Below are 21,460 nucleotides of genomic sequence, written 5' to 3' on the forward strand. Positions count from 1 at the left end.
AGATCTACATGAAGGCAATGTCCGATACATGCATGCTATATATCCATAGAGAGCATTTGAAGAGTAGATTCTAAATATCTAGCCTCCGAGAATTTTGGATCTTATTTGCAAAAAATTTACCAATCCCCACTTTTTGAAAGCATGCCACATCAACAATTCTTACAAGGCCCATATTTTAGTCCAAACTTTTCCTAATGAATATAGAGAAAGTTTACCACCAAAAAGGAAAAGAGATAGAGACACACACACACACAGAGAGAGAGAGAGAGAGAGAGAGAGAGAGGATATCTATGGCAGATTAGGACTTGCTCATTTGTGCTCGTCTCTATCTTGACGAGGTCCCCCAAGCATGCATGTACAAAGGGGCGGTCCCACATCAAATCGGCTACCTACCTCAACCTTTGCGTTGATACCACATCCATATTTGATCTATTCAGATGATGGGTTCACTCCCCCCCTCCTTCCAACTTGACCCTCGTACTTCGTTTGGTTATGCCATCTTGGAGAAAGAGTCTAAGGACTTTGACCTAAATGTCATGGCTAACATCCTTAAGGATGCTCTCACACCAGAGCTCAATTTCATTGGTGAACATAAACGTTAAAGTCCCTATTCACTTGTCACAACCCTATGAAGCTATTAACTTTCAACGTTAAGGGATTGAAAGACCCCACAAGATTGTACTTGTTTAATATATGTTTTGTTCAGAGTTAGATATATGTTTTGTTCAGAAGCACAAAATGCATGTCCAATCACATAAGGTGCTTCATTATTGAGGGTTTCATTGTTTTTATGGAGGGGCCTCTCAAGGATACTTAGGTGTGTTGACTTGTATCAAAGTGTCTTTGCATCCTCAATGGTTGTTAGACCATCCTAGTGGTCAATGTTCAATCTTCCTGATCTCCATCCCATGGGGTTTGAGAACCATTGCTAATATTTATGCTAGAAATAACCCAATGTATCTTCAAGAACTGTGGGAATGGTTACAATATGCTGATCTGGCCAACAACAGGATTGTTGGAGGGGATTTTAACATGGTTTCCAATAGAAATGATACTACTTCCACTCGTACAATCATTACCAGAATGGAAAGAGATGAATGGGATGAACTAACCTCTGGTAACTAGGCTGACTCCTAGCTGTCAACCCGTGTCGGTAATTATGGGTATACATGTCACGTACTCTCAATCCCACACCGCTTCTTGGTATAGATTAGATAGATTTTGGGCTCTAAATGGATTCCACCTTCTGCTCATATGTTTGTTGACATTCAAATGCCTTTTTCTGAACACTTTCCTTGGGTATTGATCTTATCTGATACAATTGATGTGGACGTTTTTAAATTATGTTGTTATGCAAGACCCCTTATGGTCAATAATCTATTGTTGAAAAACCAAACTTTTCTGTTTGCTGTACATAATGCACTGGACTTGGGCATCAGTAAGTATGGGTTGGAACAACCGGTTCATAGACTTGGCTCTTCTTGTGTGCGGAGATGAAACACTGCATAAGACATGTAGGTAAGATTGTGGCTGTGTAGAAAAAGAGAAAAGTAATGCAGGCATAAGTGTTGGTAAAACATGTAATGGCCGGGCATGCAAGCACTTTGGATGAGAATGACATAGTAGTATTGCTTGATGCTAGAAAAGTGCCTATGGATTTTGAAGTAGAGCTGGCTGGAAGAGCTAGATTTTTGTGCAGGCAACATGAGCTTAAAGAAAAGAATTATTCCTCAAAGGTATTTTTTTTCAAGCTTAAGGAAAAATAGGCTAGAGAGAGTTTTCATAGGATACTAAAAGAGGATGGGAGTGTTATCATTGATCCTGCTAAGAGAATGGAAGAATGCCATCAATATTACTACTAGAACATTCTGACTAAGAAGGAGGATTTAACTCTTGAGAGACAAAAATATATTGATATCTTGTAATCAGTGGTGGATCCATGCATTAAGGAATGTAATGCAAGAATATTGAAAAGTCATTTTCATGACAAATAATTACTATGGGCATTAAAGAAGTTGGGTAATGATAAGAACCCTGGCATATGTAGTCTGATTAAAGATCTATGATAACATGTTGGGATATTTTGAGCTCACTAGTGGTGGAAACTAGCAATGAAATTTGGGTCATTCAATGCATGGATCGTACTCTAAAGCAAGGTATCATTAAATTTCTGCCCAAGAAGACATTCCTACCTCCTTATCTGATTGGAGACCTATCACCATGAAGGAAATTTCATTAAAATTGATGGCCAAAGCCCTTGCAGTAAGGATTTCCCCTTTTTTGAAGAAGGGTATCCATGTAGCACAGTCAAGTTTCATTGGGGGTAGATCAATCTTGGAGAACATCTTGGCTGTAATGCTAGGATTAGAGGTGTTCCAAAAGCCCAATCAAAAAATGGTGCTACTACAGCTAGACTTTGCTAAGGCTTTTGACTCTATCATCTGTGACTTTTTGGTTAGAACCATGCAAAAACTAGGGTTTGGCACTAGAATGGCATCTTGCATTTGTTGGATTCTAAACCTACTTCTATCCTATGCCTATGTGAACAACCCCTTATGGTTCTACTCTCACATCATTGTGGGAAACATGCCTACACCTAGCATTTTATTTTCATGCCACATGGAGCATAACCTTGTCCTAGATTTCCTCATGCACTAACACCTAGCCATATATGTGGATGCACTAGCATTTGCCACTTCTACTACTTGCATGTATCACTCCATCTATAAATGGAGTTCCACTTGACAAATTCACTCTCTTGATAAATATAGTCTACTGCATCCTTTTGTATAGTATTACTGACTGTTATTTTTCAAGTGTTGTCTTAGGTTAAGATAGGTTGTTTTATTATGAATGTGAGCAATAACTATCTGCCATAATCAATAAGCATTACAAGTGGTATTAGAGCAATTGTGAGGCTCATTGTGATTGTTATTAATATTATTACTTATTGTAAATATCTTTATTTTGAGGTATCTATTTTAGAAATAAGTTAAATATATTTTTGCATGCATGTTAAGTGAACAATATATGCCTCATATGGTTGACACATAACCATGAGCTTTTAGATAAGATAAAGGAGGTTTGTCCTTATAACCCTTTTTGTTTTTTGTTTTTTTCTTGTTCGTTATCTCTTCAAAAGCTTCAAATCGTGACACTTTCTCTTCTATCTTTGTCCTCGTCTCCTTGGAGTCCTTATGGACAACTTATTTCCAGGCTAGATCTCTCTCTCTCTCTCTCTCTCTCTCTCTCTCTCTCTCTCTCTCTCTCACACACACACACACACACACACACACACACACACACACACACACACACAGGCACATGGTCGTGAGAAGACGATGACAGATTTGGTGAAACTTTTGAGACAGAGGGTGGCCACAACTTAAGGGCCTTTGAGGACGTGAAGGCGGACTATGAGTAGGACTCAATATGAAGGGAGGCACCGCCTACAAGGTGGCCTCCATGTTTGTCATTTTTGAAGGCGTCATCTTCACAGCCGTCACACACATTCGCCTTCTCACTTTCATGCTCTCTTGGATTCCCGTTGTCAGGCATTTTTTGGATAAGCATGAAGTTACTAATTCATGCTAAAATGCTTGCTCACCAGCTTCGAGTACATAGAGGTACATAATGCTTTGAGTTTTCAGAGTGATCTTGTAAAAATTATGTATAAAGGCTTGGTTCTATTTAGTCATTTGCAAGAGTTGTGGTTGGTTGAACTCTGAAAAGGTGGTTTTCAATGAGTACTCTCAATCATTCTTGATAGCCGGTGAATTGGACTCATACATCATAAGCTACATGCATTGGAAGTGGGCAGTTTCTTACTTAGAAAGTGGGTGCGGATGCATGCGAAGAAAGGCAAATGGGATGATTTGATGGATTTAATTAGAAAAGGTGTGGCTGAGGATTTTTTAAAATAGCCGAAGTAATAAGCTCTGAGCCGAGCTTCACAACATCGCATTCGGTGCTCAGAGTCACCCGCCACGCCATCGCCAAGATTTCTCGGTGTGGGGAGCAAAACAAAAAATTTATAGCCCTAAGTGGGGAGGTGGGAGGATGCTGCCAAGTGGCAATGGAGTAATCCCACATGGGGAGGAGAAAGTGAAAACTGGAGGGTATAAGGGGGGGAATGGGTACCCCCTAAGGGTGTATCAAAGGAGCTAATGGAGCTTCCTTACCTTGCTTATGAGGGATCGTGGGTGTTGGGGGAGAGATGAGGAGCCATTTTCAGTCCACACCAGCTGCCCAGGCACCTACCCACATTTTTGGTCCACTGGACGTCCCCTTCCTCCACTTCCCTTGGTCAAAAAGTGGCCGACGGCTCATTTTTCACCCAAAAAAGGCCTAAAATGGACCAATTAAAAGGTGCCAAAAGGGGGAAATGATGTTGGGTAAGAAGAGAGAGAAAATACCTTGGGATAAGAGCCAAAAATACCCTTTGAAAAGCTTCAATTTCTTGCACACCCTTTTTCCTAACAGAGACTAGCTTTTTTGGAGCTTTTGAGAGATACCCCAACTTCGAAAGCTTGTAACTCTCTTGCCTGGTGTCATAATCAAGCATATGGATACTCTACGAAGTTCTAAACAACATGAGATTCATCTTTATGGTCTTGGTTTTCATTAATTTTTATCATGGTTCGGGTTAGGACTGTTTCCCGCCCGACCCCACAAGTCTTCGACATAGGTGTTTTCTGCAGTTTTGAGGTGTTTCTTTTCGACGGTGTGGTGTGTGCAAGGCTAAAGGGGTTCTCATTTTACTTCTTGTTTTCATGCTAGCATTGTTTTGATGCCCCCATGAAGGATCAAGTGCTCCTATGCTCCAATTCCTGTGAAATATGTCTATTCTGCCAGGCAGTGAATGTAAAAGGGATGTGGGTCCTTATGGACAACCAGAACCACCTATGTATGTGCGAATTGTGGATAGCACTTGAGGCGGTTGTATAATTGGATTGCAGACTTTGGAAGCTCATGAGGTTTTGTGAAGACGAGCACTGGGGGCCGGGTTACCCAGTGTGAGGTGGATTAGGTACTAGAGCAATCCATCGGCATCCCTTGAGTTTTCGATGTCACATGTAAGTGTTTTTGTGGCAATCAAACATGGCATACGAGTTCCCAGAGTTTCATGGATTGCCTAATGAAAATACACATACGTTTATTGAAAAGTTGGAGGTCAATTGCTTACTGCACAATATACTAAAGCAAGCTATATTATTGCGGCTGCTGCAATATAATTTATAGGATGAGGCGAAAGTTTGGTTACACAATTTTGAGGAGTTGATGCACGCACAAAACCCAGGGGTGGTTTTGGACTACAATCGTGTGAAGAAAGCTTTCTTGGCACAATACCAATCCATCGAAGTACCAGATGAAGTTTGGGATGAAATTATGGGATACACTCAAAGGGCTAACCGAAGAGTTGATGATTTTGTCATGCATTTCACCTGTTTATGGGATGAATGTGCCTAAGCTTTGGGAAATGAGATCCCTCCATCCATGTTAAAGAAGGACCGTTTTGTGGAAAACCTAAAAGAAAGCTTGAAGTTCAAAGTTGAGCTGAAAAGTCCCGCCACCTTCGAGGAGGTAGTCTCCATTGCTAGAGAGAAAGAATGGAAAGCTCAAAAGCTTAATGAATACGGGAAAGGGGTCCCTGAGAAAAATAATGGTGGCCAAAAGGAGGAGACTCAGGCAAAAGCTAGAGGCCAACCTATTCAAAGGGCTGCTAGTACTGAACAACTACAATGAAATATGCAAGACATGATGACCATGATGCAGGAATTACGACTTAGTGTTCTTGGTGGTGGAGGTGGTCATGGTCGTGGACATGGTAGAGGGATGGCTCATGCATGTGAAGCTCATCCTGATGCTAACCAAGGTTGTGGGAAAAAGGTTGTGGGAAAGTTGTTTTTGATCCGTAGAGGAGGTTCATTCCTACTTGTTATAATTGTGGTGAGCTTGGTCACATCAGCACTTATTGTCCAATGCCAACAAGGATGGGAGGAGATATGTTTCCACTTCCTCAACATATTCCTAACATAGCTAATGATTATGCATTGGATATATAGGGAGATCAAGGTACTGGACATGAAAATCAAGCCTCAACCTCTGGTGGTCAAGTGGGTATTGTGAGGGTAGAAAAGAAAGACGTAGATGTGTTGCCAGTAGGCAAAAGAGAGAGGGAAGGCTATGCAGCACCAGGGCCTAGTACAAAGAAAGGGAAGCTGAAGGAGGGTGAAGATGCAAAATTCAAGAGAAAGAGAAAGCCTCGTAGACAATTTGAAGTGGCAGATTTGCCTTTGGGAGAAGACCAAATAGCTTACAGTTTAAAGGAAGACTTTATTGGGAGGAAAGTAGATTGTACTTTTGGAGAGTTGATGAATATGGTGCCCAAACTTAAAAGACAGTGGAAGTCATTAGTGAATCCAAAAAAAGAGTCAAAGCATGGTCAGAGTGTTGTCCGTAGGAGAGTTACCCGACATCTATCCTATGGTGAACGCTTGGCACAAAGGTGTGGACATGGGAGAAGCCTACATTGATAGAGGGGCTCAAGTTTGTGTGTTCGCACAGTCATGTATTGAGGGACTGGGTCTCATTACATGCAAAACCTCTAGGTTTCGGATTGGACTAGCAAACCATGCCAAGGTGAAATGTTTGGGGATGATCAAGAATTTGGAATTTAAAGTCTTTAACGTGAAATTTATGGTGAGCTTCCATGTTATGCCAACTGGTCTAGGAGCCTTTACTCTCATTTTGGGACGACCTTGGTTGAGATCCGTTGGTGCCGTGCAAGATTGCGGCAAGGTCACAATCAGTGTGAATGGCAAGAAGGGTGAAAAGAGGGTGTTTGATATGACTACCAAACAACCTATGGCACTTGAAGATGTGAGTGAGAATGATGAGTCCAAAACTACCAGTATGATAGTTTTGAAGACTCGAAAAGTAGCACTACTTCAAGTTCCATTGATGAGGGTGAAGTGTCATTCTTATTGTTGGACAAGGAACAAAGAGAAGTTATTGAAGCGCTGCAATTATTAGGGAATATAAATGCTTAAAGCCGTTTAGAGAAACTTGAAGAATTGATGCAACCTAAACAGGAACTACCAGTGAAGAAAGAGTTGATTCAAAATATGCTCAGTACTGATTTGACACAAGGAGAAAGAGGGGAGTACTTAGAAATGTTGGACATGATTCCAAATCTTTTCATTACCTCATATCAGGAAATAAGGGGTTTTGTTAGGGATCCTATGAAGATTTAGCTAGTTGAAGGGGCAAAACCAATCAAACAAAAGTTAAGGAGGATGGGCAAGGAGCAAATGAATGCCTTAAAGGAAGAAGTGGATAAGCTTTTGGATGCAAGGTTCATTATTTTAGTGGATAATGCTGAATGGGTGATCCCTGTAGTAGTCACCCCAAAGAAGGATGGGTGTTGGAGAGTGTGTGTTGATTACAAATCACTAAATGCGGTGACCAAGAAAGATCCTTACCCTTTGCCTTTTATTGATCAATTTCTAGATGCGGTGACCAAGAAAGATCCTAACCCTTTGCCTTTTATTGTTTTTGCTTTTGTTGCCTTCCATTTGGATTGACAAATGGGCCAGGAGCCTTTGAAAGAAAAGTAGATTGGGTCCTTACCCCGTTCCTTGGGAAGTTTGTCAAAGGATTCATTGATGATTTTTGTGTGTCATTTGGCATAGCCATGGGTGAAGCTTCTAGGGCATTTAATTTCAAAAAATGGGATTGGAGCAGATCTAGAGAAAGTAGAGGCTTTGTTGTTACTGTCACCTCTAAAAGATATCAAACAGTTGGCCACTTTCATACAGAAAGTTAAATATCTGTCTCATTTCATACCTTTGGTATCACAGCTATTGTATGCATTGCAACAAACATTTCAAAATGATCCCTTGGAGTGGTCCCATGAGTGTGACGATGTGTTTGACAAAGTTAAAGAAGTTTTGAGTATGTTACCTATTATGCAAGCTCCTGACCGGGAAAAGAAATTTTATGTCAACCCATCAGTAGAGATGATGCTATTGGAGCTATGTTATTACAAAGGGGGAAGGAATATTAGTATATGAAGCGCATTCATTATGCTAGTAGAGTGAAGACTCCTCATGAAAGAGATTTTTCGGCAATTGAATTGGTGATGACTAGTATGGTTTATGCTTGCAGGAGATTCAGGCACTATTTGCTGCAAAAGTAATTCACCTTTCTTACCAGTTATTCATTGCTTCCCCAACTGCTCAATAATTCAAATATATAAAAAACAGTGATGAGATGGTTTATTGAGCTTCAAGAGTTTCAATTGACCTTTTTGGTGGAGGAAAGTACACGGGCTACCTAAGCAGATCTTCTTACTTATAAGGATACTCCGGTTTGGTTAAAGAAGAAGTGGTGCGGAAAAGGGAAATTGAGACTTCTACCATCTCTAATGCTTCATTGTTGTACTTTGATGGCTCTTATCGAAGAAGTCATGATGCTGCTTCAGGAGGCATTGTTATTTCTGATGCACAAGGAAAGCTTATGAGGAAGCAAAGGCTGAAACTTGATGCCAAAAGTATCAATGAAGCAGAATACATGGCTCTTGAAGGTGGTTTTCATATTTGCTTACAATTGAGAATTAGACGCTTGCAAATTAAAGGAGATGCTTTGTTGGTTGTGAAGAAAGTGTTGGGAGTATGGAAGAATAAAAACCCTACATTGAAAAATTTATGCTTCAAAGTGAAAGCATTGCTCAAAAAGCTCGAAGCATGGAGTTTGAAGCATGTTGAGAGATCTCAAAATGAAGAAGCTTATAATGCTGCCCAAGAAATGATCACTTGTGTGTTTGTGGTAAAGACAGCTGCCCCTTTATATCATGGGATGGAAATCAAAGGAAGTGGATTTTCTATTGACAGGTATTCTACCTGAAGGTTTACCATCTTCTAAAAAATATGCGTTCAAAAGAAAAGCCAGAAAATACAAAATGCTTGATGATGTGCTTTACATGAAAGGAGGTGATTTGGTTTTTGTGTCATGTGCCTTGGAAAGAAGAAATTTACAACATTTTGGAAGAAAATCATGAGGGGTCTTGTGGAGGCCATTTTGCTATGAAGATCATGTTGCATAAGATCTTGCAAGAAGGTTATATATGGCCGAGTATTCAAAGAGATGTTAATCATTGGTGCAAGACATGTTTGCCTTGTCCGAGGATAGGAAAGAGAGTTTTGAATCCTGAATTGCAAAAGACAATTCTAGCTACTAAAGTGTTTGAAAAATGGGGTCTTGATGCCATTGGACCCTTACCTATGACTAGCAAAAGAAATGATTACATCTTGACACCAATGGATTATTTGTCACGATGGGCAGAATCCAAGACTACCAAACAGATTACCAATAAAGAGATGGAAACATTTGTGTTGGCGTACAACCCCATGTGGCCGGTTAGGCCAGGTGCCCGTCCACTATACTTATTCATTATGTACATATTAGATAAGGGGGCTCACATGTAGAGAGTGAGTTTTAGCGCTTGAAAACACAAGGTCTCCTCTTCTCCTCTCTTCTCCATTGCCGCCCCGGGGTGGTCACTTTTTAGAATGTGTATGATATCACGTGAGTTAACCGGAGAGGATTATTAAAAGACCAAAATGTATACATACAGAGGGGGGTGGGTTTTTTTTAAATAGGCTCACAGTGTAAGTATAGTATACATACACCCCCCTCTGTATACATACAGAGGGGAATGGGGGTTTTTTAAATAGGCTCACAGTGTAAGTATAGTATGTATATTGGGGTATTATTAATTACCTCTTGAACGCACGTGATATAGGGGTCTTTTGATAAGTGACTGTCCCTTGATTTCTGCACACACTCACACACGCTTCCTCTTGTGCACTTCAATTAGTATTAGAGCTTTGGATTCGCGACAGATGGAGTGATATAGAGAAGTGAGCTTTCGGCTATGGTGAGCTCGCTTTCGGTGGAGGCTTGATATCGGTGAGCAACCACCAGATTTTCTCTGTGCTCATGGAAGCTTGAGAAAAGGGTGTATTTCAAGTGTGTATGATTATTTTCATCCATACTTGCAGGAAGAATGTAGATTTTCATTTCCGCACGTCACTTTTCGAGCTCCAAAAACAGTGTTTTTTGCATAAGTTTTGCATACGGAATGTGATTTATGCAAGGTTATGGTGTAACTTGGGGTTTTGGCACGCTTCGGACGCAATGGAGATATCCATTTGGATTGATTTTGACCTCTAAATTTTTTGTTGCAGCAACTGTTTATTGTGTGTCGAGGATTACACACATGGTTTGCTCTCGAGTGTGAGAGTGGTAATGGCTCCAAGTTTGCTCATAGGTGGAAGGATACGATGTATGCCTTATGTGGTTTGATGCTCAAGGAGTTGAGACTTTGGGGCAGCTCATGTATGCTTAAGTGTGGATTTTGCGCATGACTTGCTCATGGTTTTGAGCATGTTTATGGCATGTGTGGTTATTATGGTTAGATAGCCAAATACTGCCGAAACTCTGCCGGATTTTTATTGTGAGTTTATTTGTTTATGTGCATGGTTTGCAATCATGTTTTTATTGCATTTAGCACTCAATGGTTACTTTGCCATAGAGTTTGGCATTGCAATGTGAGAGTGTTTGCTCACGGAATTACATCATTTGACATATATGTGGTAATCTCTTCAGGTTGGAGATTGTTGATGCTAGTTTCATCTATTCTCACATAGTGCTCTTGGATTACAACGGTTGTTTTGGCATCATTTGAGCGGTTTTTATCACTTGTTCATTACATTGATCGCCATATTTGTACACACTTCTGTTAGACAGCTTATGCAAGCTTATGTTGTATTTTGATAGTACATGGTGTATGAGTTAGCCAAGCTTTGGCTATTGTTAGTTGATCGACTTGTTCTTGGTCTTGTCACAAGTTATTGCCAGGAATTTGGCATGTACATCATTTTCACGATTTGTGCTTTTCCATACAAAGTTTGATGGTTCAAACTTTGAGCATTAGAAAGCATGTATGCATGCTGCATTGACTCAGTTGGGCCAAATGTTGCCACTACAGGGAATGGATGCTAGGCCGGAGTCTATGACTGACGATGAGTTGGAGGACTTGGATGAGCTTGCGCATTCGACGATTATGTTACACCTTGGTGAGTCTGTCTATTGCATTGGTTTGGATGCATATAGAGCTACAGAGTTATGGCAAAGATTGTGCAATTCTTTTGGCACAAATGAGTCTAGAGAGATGCCTACAGTCAAAGGACAATCTCACCGACATAGAGATGTTGTGTGTTGGCATTGTGGTCATACAAGGCATGTACGTAGGTGTTGTTTTCGACGGATGGGACAACACAAGAGGGATGCTATCACTTTGGGGGATGTGGGAGCAGATGTAGTGTATGTAGCTATTCATGACGGAGATGTTGCCTTTGCTTCCATGTTACTCTTGACTTTCTTATGTCATTTTTTGACGACACATTACCTTTTCATTCGATACTAGATGTGAGTGCTAGATTTCATATCACGCCGAGTCGTGAGTGGCTTAGCACATATGCTAGTGGTATGCTTGGACGTGTGGGTCTAGCTGATGCTTCAGTGCATGACATAGTTGATGTAGGAGATGGTCAGACTATCGTTGCTGAGTGGTGCATCATACGTGTTGCGAGATGTACACCATGTGCCAGGTTTGACACAGAGCTTGATCTCTGTGAGTTACAAGACAGCGGATGCCAGATAGTGCTGGATGAGCACAGTTCCAAATTGCATTGTGGATAGCTAGTCATAGCAAGAGGTGCTAGTGTTGGCACGATTCATGCGATGCGAGTACGTCCACACGAGACGGCACAGTCTTTGTGAGTACGCAACCATACAAAGAGATGAGGAATGTTTCCTTTGCGGATAGGTTGCATGATGCTCCAGTTTGTGAGTATGTTGAGCCAGTTGTGCAGACAGTTCTGCAAAAGAGCATGTCATTCATGGATACGAGGACTAATATGGATGGTTGAGTGCTGAGGATTCAGCCGTGATTCAGTCATTCATGGATATGCTTAGGCCAAAGGCTGATGATGTACATGAGTTAGAGCTAGGCATTGCTCTTACCACATAGGGTTCAGGACAGACAAATGCTCTTGGTGCACATGTGACATGTGATGGACACGAGGATGGATTCCAAGGATCGAAGTTCGGGTGTTAGGGTGATTTCCATGAGTGGAGTTCTGATTGCCAGATTTGACTGAGATGGTCAAATTGGCAGATATTGCTAGGATTGCATCAGCATTTGGGAGTCTCATGAACAAGATACTAATCTCTCGATCTGAGATTGCATTTGCACTAGGTGCATTTGCAGTGGGAGCTGTTAGTCATGCAGTGACTAACATTTGCCTTGAGCATAGGGGTACTTTGCAGCATATGGTGAGATAAATGCAGGATGTGTGCGGCTTTTGTGAGAAGTATGGTGTCGATCACTCTATACTTTCTCTATGATTAGAGCTAGATGCACACAGATTCAGTGAGCTAGTGGGCATTGATTGAGGTCATACTTGTGATGGCCTTGTACAGGTTTTGTACGGTTTTCTTTTCTCTCTCACGGCCACATTGGCCTTTACATGGGAGGTTGTTGGGGTAAAGCCCCATGTGGCCGGTTAGGCCATGTGCCCACCTACTATACTTATTCATTATGTACATAATAGAATAAGGGGCCTCACATGTAGAGAGTGAGTTTTAGCCCCTACAAACACAAGGTCTCCTCTTCTCCTCTCTTCTCCATTGCTGCACACACTCACACACGCTCCCGCTCGCACACTTCAATTTGTTTATGATTACACAATGTCGCAAACTTGGTGTGCCATTAGAGCTACTTTCTGATAGAGGACCAGGATTTAGAGGAGAACTGTTCAATTTCTTGCAAAAAGCTCCATATACAGCATAGGTACAGTTCACCCTATTATCCCCAATGCAATGGTCTTAATGAAAGATTCAATGGAGAGTTGGTAAAGATCTTGACAAAGATGATGCAGACACATGGAAAGACTTGGGATTCAGAGTTGCCTTGTGTGTTATGGGCCTATAGAACTGCTATCAAAATGACAGGATTTTCCCCTTACCACGTACTTGGTTTATGGCAAAGAAGCTTTATTGCCAATTGAAGTAGAAATTCCTGCTCTCAAGTTGTTGTCATTGGAAGATGAGGAGCAAACAAATGCATGGAAGAAAATTTTATTAGATTTACAATACTTGCAATTGGATAGAGTTTTAGCTTTGAGCTACTATGAAGAAGTTTCAAGGAAAGCTCATCTAAAATCCAACGAGTGCGTGGAAGATACAAAATTTGAGAAGGGTGATTTAGTGTTGCGATCAATAGTAAATTGGGCATTACCTTTCAAAAAAAGTTTCAAGTGAAATGGGAAGGTCCTTTTACTGTTGTAAATAAGTTTGAAAATGGCACATATCAGTTGACAGACCTAAATTGTTGAGAGAAGGAGAGAACACAGAAGTAGAACCCCAAAGTGTGTAGAATACACACATGAGATGATGTATATATAGAGGGGACCTGGGTGCCATATATAGAGAAGCCATATATTGAGTAGCTTCACATATAAGCTCAACACCCCCGCTCAAATAAGGGTCCCTAACTGTGGATGAAAAAACCCTTGGGGGATCAAGGCAAAAACCCACAGCTCTATATACACCCACCGTTATATTATAAAAATCATTAAATATACAAATGTTTATGAGGAGCTACATCACTCCTTTTACAATGAATGTTTTATGAGGAGTTACATTACTCCTATCCTATCAAATACAATAATGAATACAAAGGTTCAATAAAGAGGTATAAAAGCTATCGATTAGCTTGTAATCAAAAGTGTCTCTGTGAATCTGCTGTGTAGCTTGTCATCAATATCGCATCACCAAACATGTCTTCATGTTGTCATCAATATGGCATCACCAAACATATCTTCATAAATCTTTTATTGTCACCAAGTTTGTCTTCATAAAATCAATTCTTTGATCAATCCTACATAGATCATAGACTCCAAAAAGAACATGTAATGAAAATTATTAGCATCGTTAATGAAATAATTACGTTCACAATGCCATAAGAGATGGTTCGCGACGCCACTCTTTTGACGACATATATACGCACGACAACATATGGTACATAAAGTATAAACGTAAAAGTACAAAATGTGTGATTACGTGATACAAATGATATGTGTATATACTACATAAAACAACATTTATCAATGTAGTGATCAATGAATACCATCAAAGTATTAACAAAATATCATCATTATATCAATAAAAATGAATAAATGACCATGGTATCAACGAAAAGCATCATGATATCACCGAGAATAATCATTGTATCAACGAAACAACATCATGGCATCACCAAGAATAACCATGGTATCAACGAAACATCATCATGGCATCACCGAGAATAACCATGGTATCAACGAAACAACATCATGGTATCACCGAGAATAACCATGGTATCAACAAAACATCATCATCACCATGGAATCAACGAAACAACATCATGGAATCACCGAGAATAACCATGGTATCAACGAAACATCATCATGGCATCACCGAGAATAACCATGGTATCAATGAAATATCATCATGGCACCACCGAGAATAACCATGGTATCAATGACATATCATCATGGTATCAACGAAAATCACCATGACCAAAGTATTAACAAAACATCATCATGGTACCATCAAAATCACTATGGTATCAATGAGAAATTATCAATAAAACGACGTAAACTATATCTCTAAAAGAATAATTATACGAGAATCAATGAACGAGTATATCATATAACAAAAGATCCTGTACCAACAGTAGCTCGATAGAATTTGGACGATCATCAACAGCTCGACTGAATCGGAACGATGTGTAACTGGCTTCTGCAGCAAAGTTACGTCAGTAACAAATATATGATTGATGAAGAAAAATATAATTGAGAAGTTTTCAATGATGAGAAAAATCAAAAGCAAAAAGTAAAATTTTGATTTTCAAACATATTCGCAGTCCGATACGATAACCCAAAATCGGTGCAGAATTTAGAGAAACTTCCTTCTGCAAAGTTATAGACCACATCGATTCCGGTCTCCCATAACGGGTAGTTTCTTCTGCAAAGTTGTAGAACACATCGATTCCGGTCTCTCATAGAACACTCAATAAGCAGAAAAATAAAAAAAAAACAAAAAACGGAAATTGCTTTTTATGTATGTACGTAGTCCGCGAACGATAACTCAAAATCCGTGCAGAATTTGAAAACACTTCCTTCTGCAAAGTTGTAGACCACATCCATTCCGGTCTTTCAAGCGGGTTGTTTCTGCGAAATCGTTTTCAATTAGCAAAAAAAAAAATCAAAAACAAAAAGCGGAAGTTGCTTTTTAGGTATGTACGCAGTTCGCGAATGATAACTCAAAATCGGTGCAGAATTTGAAAACACTTCTTTCTGCAAAGTTGTAGACCACATTGATTCCAGTCTCCATCGAGGGTAGTTTCTGCAAAATCGTTTCCAATTAGCAGAAAAATAAAAAACAAAAAGCGGAAGTTGCTTTTTAGGTATGTACGCAGTCCGCGAACGATAACTTAAAATCGGTGCAGAATTTGAAAAAACTTCCTTCTGCAAAGTTGTAGACCACATCGATTTCGGTTTCTTTGACGGGTAGTTTCTGCAAAATCGTTTCCAATTAGCAGAAAAATCAAAAACAAAACGCGGAAGCTGTTTTTCAGGTATGTACGCAGTCCGTGAACGCTAACTCAAAATCGGTGCAGAATTTGAAGAAACTTCCTTCTGCAAAGTTGTAGACCACATCGATTCTGATCCCTTTCGCGAGTAGTTTCTGCAAAAGCGATTTTGATCAGGAGAAAAATCGAAAACAAAAACATACCGCTCTGATACCATGTTGAGAGAAAGAGAGAACACAGAAGTAGAACCCCAAAGTGTGTAGAATACACACATGAGATGATGTATATATAGAGGGGACCTGGGTGCCATATATAGAGAAGCCATATATTGAGTAGCTTCACATATAAGCTCAACACTTCTCTCAACATGGTATCAGAGCATATTGAGAGAAGGAGAGAACACAGAAGTAGAACCCCAAAGTGTGTAGAATACACACATGAGATGATGTATATATAGAGGGGACCTGGATTCCATATATAGAGAAGCCATATATTGAGTAGCTTCACATATAAGCTCAACATAAATGGTGCACAACATAAGTATTATGTTAATGGCTATACATTGATGAAGTATCTGGCACGTTTGATCACAATTGTGACTGAAGAAATGCTATCAATAGAAGGAGACAATGTGGAGACATCTGAAAATGTGGATGAGAGTTTTTGGGGATGAAATGCAGCAGTTATTCACCCTAGGACCTTTGCTTGTCATGAATGACTAAGCAGGCAAGCGGGGGTTGGCAAGCTATGTCAGGCATTTTTTGGATAAGCATGAAGTCACTAATCCATGCTTAAAAGCTTGCTCACCAGCCTCGAGTACATAGATGTACATAATGCTTTGAGATTTCAGAGTGCTCTTGTAAAAATTATGTATAAAGGCTTGGTTCTGTTTAGTCATTTTCAAGATTTTTGGTTGGTTGAACTCTTAAAAGGTGGTTTTTAATGACTACTCTCGATCATGCTTGGTAGCCGGTGAATTGGACTCATACATCAGAAGTTACATGCATTGAAAGTAGGCAGTTCCTTACTTAGAAAGTGGGTGCGGATGCATGCGAAGAAAGGAAAGTGGGATGATTTGATGGATTCAATTAGAAAAGGTGTGGCCGAGGATTTCTAGAAATAGTCAAAGTGACAAACTCCAAGCCGGGTGTCACAGCATCGCATTCGGTGCTCGGAGTCACCCGCCACGCCTCCGCCAAGATTGCTGGGTGTGGGGAGAAAAACAAAAAAAATTTAGGGCTAAGTGAGGAGATGGGAGGATGGTGCCAAGTGGCAATGGAGTAATCCCATACGGGGGGGAGCAAGTGAAAATTGGAGGGTATAAGGAGGGGAGTGGGTACCCACTAAGGGTGTATCAAAGGAGCTTCCTTGCGTTGCTTGTGAGGGCTCGTGGGTGTTGGGGGAAAGAGGGGGTTTCCATTTTCAGTCCACACCAGCTGCCCATGTGCGTGCCCACCTTTTTGCTCCACTAGACATCCCCTTTCCCCACTTCCCTTGGTCAAAAAGTGGCCGACATCTCATTTTTCACCCGAAAAAGGCCTAAAATGGACCAATTAAAAGGTGCCCAAAGGGGGAAATGATGTTGGCTAAGAAGAGAGATAAATCCCTTGGGATAAGAGCCAAAAAAATACCCTTTGAATAGCTGCAATTCCCTGCACACCCTTTTTCCTAATAGAGACTAGCTTTTTTGGAGCTTTTAAGAGATACCACAACTTCAAAAGCTTGTAACTCTCTTGTCTGGTGTCCGAATCAAGCATATGGATACTCCACGGAGGTCTAAAGATTCATCTTTATGGTCTTGGTTTTCATCAATTTTAATCATGGTTTGGGTTAAGGCTGTTTTCTACCCGACTCTACAGGTGTTCGACATAGGTGTTTTCCGCAACTTTGAGGTGTTTCTTTCCGGCGGTGTGGTGTCTACAAGGCTATAGGGGTTATAATTTTCCTTCTTGTTTTCACGCTAACACTATCTCCCTCTCTCTCATTGCCTCGCCGCTTGTCACCTTCCTCGCCATCGCCCACAAGATATACGCTATTGGTGACATGCAGCAACAAGACACTTCCCTTGCCATGTCCTCCCTTGTGCAGCAGATCAATGGGATATATCTACAAAATGGCCACAATAATCAGCCTACTTCTACTGCTCTTGAGCCCCCACCGCTTGACATGTCTTGCTACTGCAGAATTAAGTTCACTGGCTTGCGCTCCATACTTTCTCGCGTTGGCATCATCAACAATTTTTTTGACGATGTGCTCATGCTACTACAATGCTAATGTTCCTCGATAACTCGCCCGAATATTTTTCTTTTATACTTGGGATAGATGTATTGGGTTAATGCCTTGGTCCCACTAGCTCTCAAATTCATGCTCTAAGCGCTTACCCACATTCTCACGACTATAAAGAGCCCCTTCCCACGAGTCCACTTACCACACTTGGTCTAGAGATTTGACTAACAAATTGGGACAAAGCACATTTTACCTTGTAGTTTATACAAATGATATGTATGTGCCCAAATGATCATCAAGGGGAGGGCAATACAATAAATTTCAATGACTAGCATCATCACTAGCATGACAACATGACAAAAAAGAATCACATTATGGTAAGGATGAACGATACTGAATCCCTACATACTTAAATTACACCATGGCTCTTGCATGATGTATCTGAATGTGGGAAAAACATGATGTATCTAGTTTGAGAACCCTGTTTATGCATCCAAACGTGAACCCATGCATTGACCTAAGAAAGCCTTATATGAACCATGACCTGTTGAATCCATTGAGATCCAGACATGATGTATCGTAGGCAATCCTAGGATGAAATCAGGTTTAAGGGGGAGATTGTTCGTTAAGACCTCCTTCCATCATATGCCTATGTGAAAACCCCCTTATGGTGCTACTATCACATCATTGTGGAAAAAATGCCTACACCTCGCACTTTATTTTCATGCCACATGGAGCATACACTTGTCCTACATTTCCTCATGCACCAACACCTAGCCACATATGTGGATGCACCAACATTTGCCACTTCTACTACTTGCATGTACCACTCCATCTATAAATGGAGTTCCATTGTACAAATTCACTCTCTCGATAAATATAGTATACTACATCGTCTTGTATAGTATTATTGAGACTTCTTTTTCAAGTGTTCTCTTAGATTAAGATAGGTTGTTTTATTATGAATGCGAGCAATAACTATGTGCCATAATCGATAAGCCTTACAAGTGGTATTAGAGCCATTGTGAGGCTCACTGTGATTATTATTAATACTATTACTCGTTGTAAATATGTTTATTTTGAGGTATCAATTTTAGAATAAGTTAAATATCTTTTTGCATGCATGTTAAGTGATAAATATATGCCTCATATGGTTGACACATAACCATGAACTTTTAGATAAGACTTAAGGTGGTTTGTCCTTATAAGCCTTTTTGTTTTTTGTTTTTTTTCTTGTTCGTTATCTCTGCACAAGCTTCAAATCGTGTCACTTTCTCTTTTATCTTCCTCCTCATCTCCTTGGAGACCTTATGGAAAACTTATATCTAAGCTAGATCTCTCTCTCTCTCTCTCTCACTCACACACACACACACACACACACACACACACACACACACGGTCGTGAGAAGAGGATGACATATTTTGTGGGACTTTTGAGAGAGAGGGTGGCCACAACTTAAGGGCCTTTGAGGAGTTGAAGGGGGACTATGAGTAGGAGCTCAATAGGACTCGAGGCGACGCCTACATGGTGGCCTCCATGTTTGTCATTTTTCAAGGCGTCATCTTCACGGCCGTCACGTACAACCGCCTACTCACTCGCACGCTCTTTTGTAGTCCCATCTATCTCTCTCTCTCTCTCTCTCTCTCTCTCACAGTGTCCCGCTTGCTGCCTGCCTCACCATTTTCCACAAGCTATACACTATTGGCGGCTTGCAGCAAGATATTAAAAACACTATCCTTGCCATGTCATCCCTTGTGCAACATCTCGATGCGACACACTGACAAACTGTCCACAATAAACAACCTTCTCCTGCTGCACTTGAGCCCCCTGTCGCTCGACCTAGCTTGCTGTCGTAGAATTGAGTTCGCTGGCCTGCACTCCATACTCTCTTGCGTTGGCATAATCAAAAATTTATTTTTGATTCGTGTGCTCGTGCTACCGTAGTGCTAATCCACCTCAATCTTTTTCCCGAATGTTTATTTCTTACTTGGGATAGATTTATTGGGTTAATTCCTTGTTCCCACTTGTTCCCACTACCTCTCAAGTTTATGCTCTAAGCACCCACTTTCTCACCACTATAAAGAGACCCTTCCCACAAGTCCACTTACCACACTTGGTCTAGAGATTTGAGCTTGCAAATTGGGACAAAGCACATTTTACCTTGTGATTTATACAAATGATATGTATGTGCCTAAATGATCATCAAGGGGAGGGCAATACAAGAAATTTCAACGACTAGCATCACCACTAGCATGATGACACGACAAAGGAGAATCACATTATGCTAAGGATGAATGCTATTGAATCTCTACATACTTAAATTACCCCTTGCCACTTGCATGATGTACCCAAATGGGAGAAAAACATGATGTATCCAGTTTGAGAACAGTTGTCGGGGGATATTTGTTCGAAATGTGAGCCGGGAAGGCGTCGGGCCTCTGGCTGTGGGAGGTGTGAAAGAGAGAGAACAAGAGACACTGATAGCTCTGGCAATCATCGTAATCATCAACTAATTAATTAATGCTTTGAGTACAAATTAATTCTTAGCCAAGGTGGGCTGTTAACAGCATCGTCACTTGGATCAACTGCTAACTAGGAGTTTAAGCTCCCAATTTACACGATTAGCCAGGCCGTTAACGACAGCAGGGCTTAATAAGCTATTTAATCAATCTTTAAAATGATGACGGTGATGGGAATTTCCTCTTGTCCCTTTATCTACTTCAAATACCTCGCAGACTCTGTAAGCTTCAATTCTGCTCACTGCCTCAATCATCAAGCATCATTTATTGTCAATTAACTTGCAACTTCCTGCTTTGCTGAGCTCTAACCCTTTTTGCTTTTGTCTTCGACTCCTTGCTTATTTCTTCCCTTTTTAACACGTTGATGCCCCATGCCAATCTTTCGACCCCTCTTTTTCCTTGCTTATCCTCTTGCTCTGCTAACCGAAGACGAGAGAAAGAATAGGAGAAAGCCCTTGCTTTGCTAACACGAAAGAGAGAAAGCGAGACCTTTGTTCTTCCTTCCCAGCTCTCGGACTCTCTTCTCCGGTCTCTGTCACAACTCCCGACACTCTCCTCTCCTCGTTTTCCTTTGCATGCCGAGGACAAAGAGAGAGAGAAGGCTTTGCTTGCTTGCCAAAGACGAGCCCTTGATCATTCGAGCCTCCTTGGTATTCCCCTTCTCTTCTCCACCGCACCTTGCCCTTGTTCGTTACCCTTCTCTTTCAATGCTTCTTGCTTGCCGAGGACGAGAACGAGAGAGAGAGAGAGAGAGAGAGAGAGAGAGAGAGAGAGAGAGAGAGAGAGAGAGAGCCTTAGAGCAAGCTCCTTCTACTCCACCTCGCGTTTCCCTCCTCTCATTCCTTCGTATCCTCTCTTCCTCTTACCCGCTTCGTTATGCAACACCTATGCCCTCGTTTTGGTTTTTTCTTTCTATTAATTTCCCTAGGGTGAAAGCATGACAGGGTGTACACCAAAGCTGTGTCCGGGACATCACTATTTGGCATATTAATAGCTGTAATATGTTTGACA

At 40.8% G+C, this 21,460-nt stretch overlaps 2 pseudogenes; both read left to right on the plus strand.

The window, feature by feature from the left end:
• Nucleotides 1-3,263: 3,263 nt before the first annotated feature.
• LOC147448709 (uncharacterized) lies at nucleotides 3,264-17,977 on the plus strand (annotated as a pseudogene).
• Nucleotides 17,978-18,282: 305 nt separating this feature from the next.
• LOC147448710 (uncharacterized) lies at nucleotides 18,283-19,874 on the plus strand (annotated as a pseudogene).
• The last annotated feature ends 1,586 nt before the right edge of the window (nucleotides 19,875-21,460 follow it).

The sequence above is a fragment of the Adiantum capillus-veneris genome, chromosome 10 (assembly GCF_014529385.1).
Source record: "Adiantum capillus-veneris isolate H3 chromosome 10, ASM1452938v2, whole genome shotgun sequence".
In the NCBI taxonomy this organism is placed as follows: Eukaryota; Viridiplantae; Streptophyta; class Polypodiopsida; order Polypodiales; family Pteridaceae; genus Adiantum; species Adiantum capillus-veneris.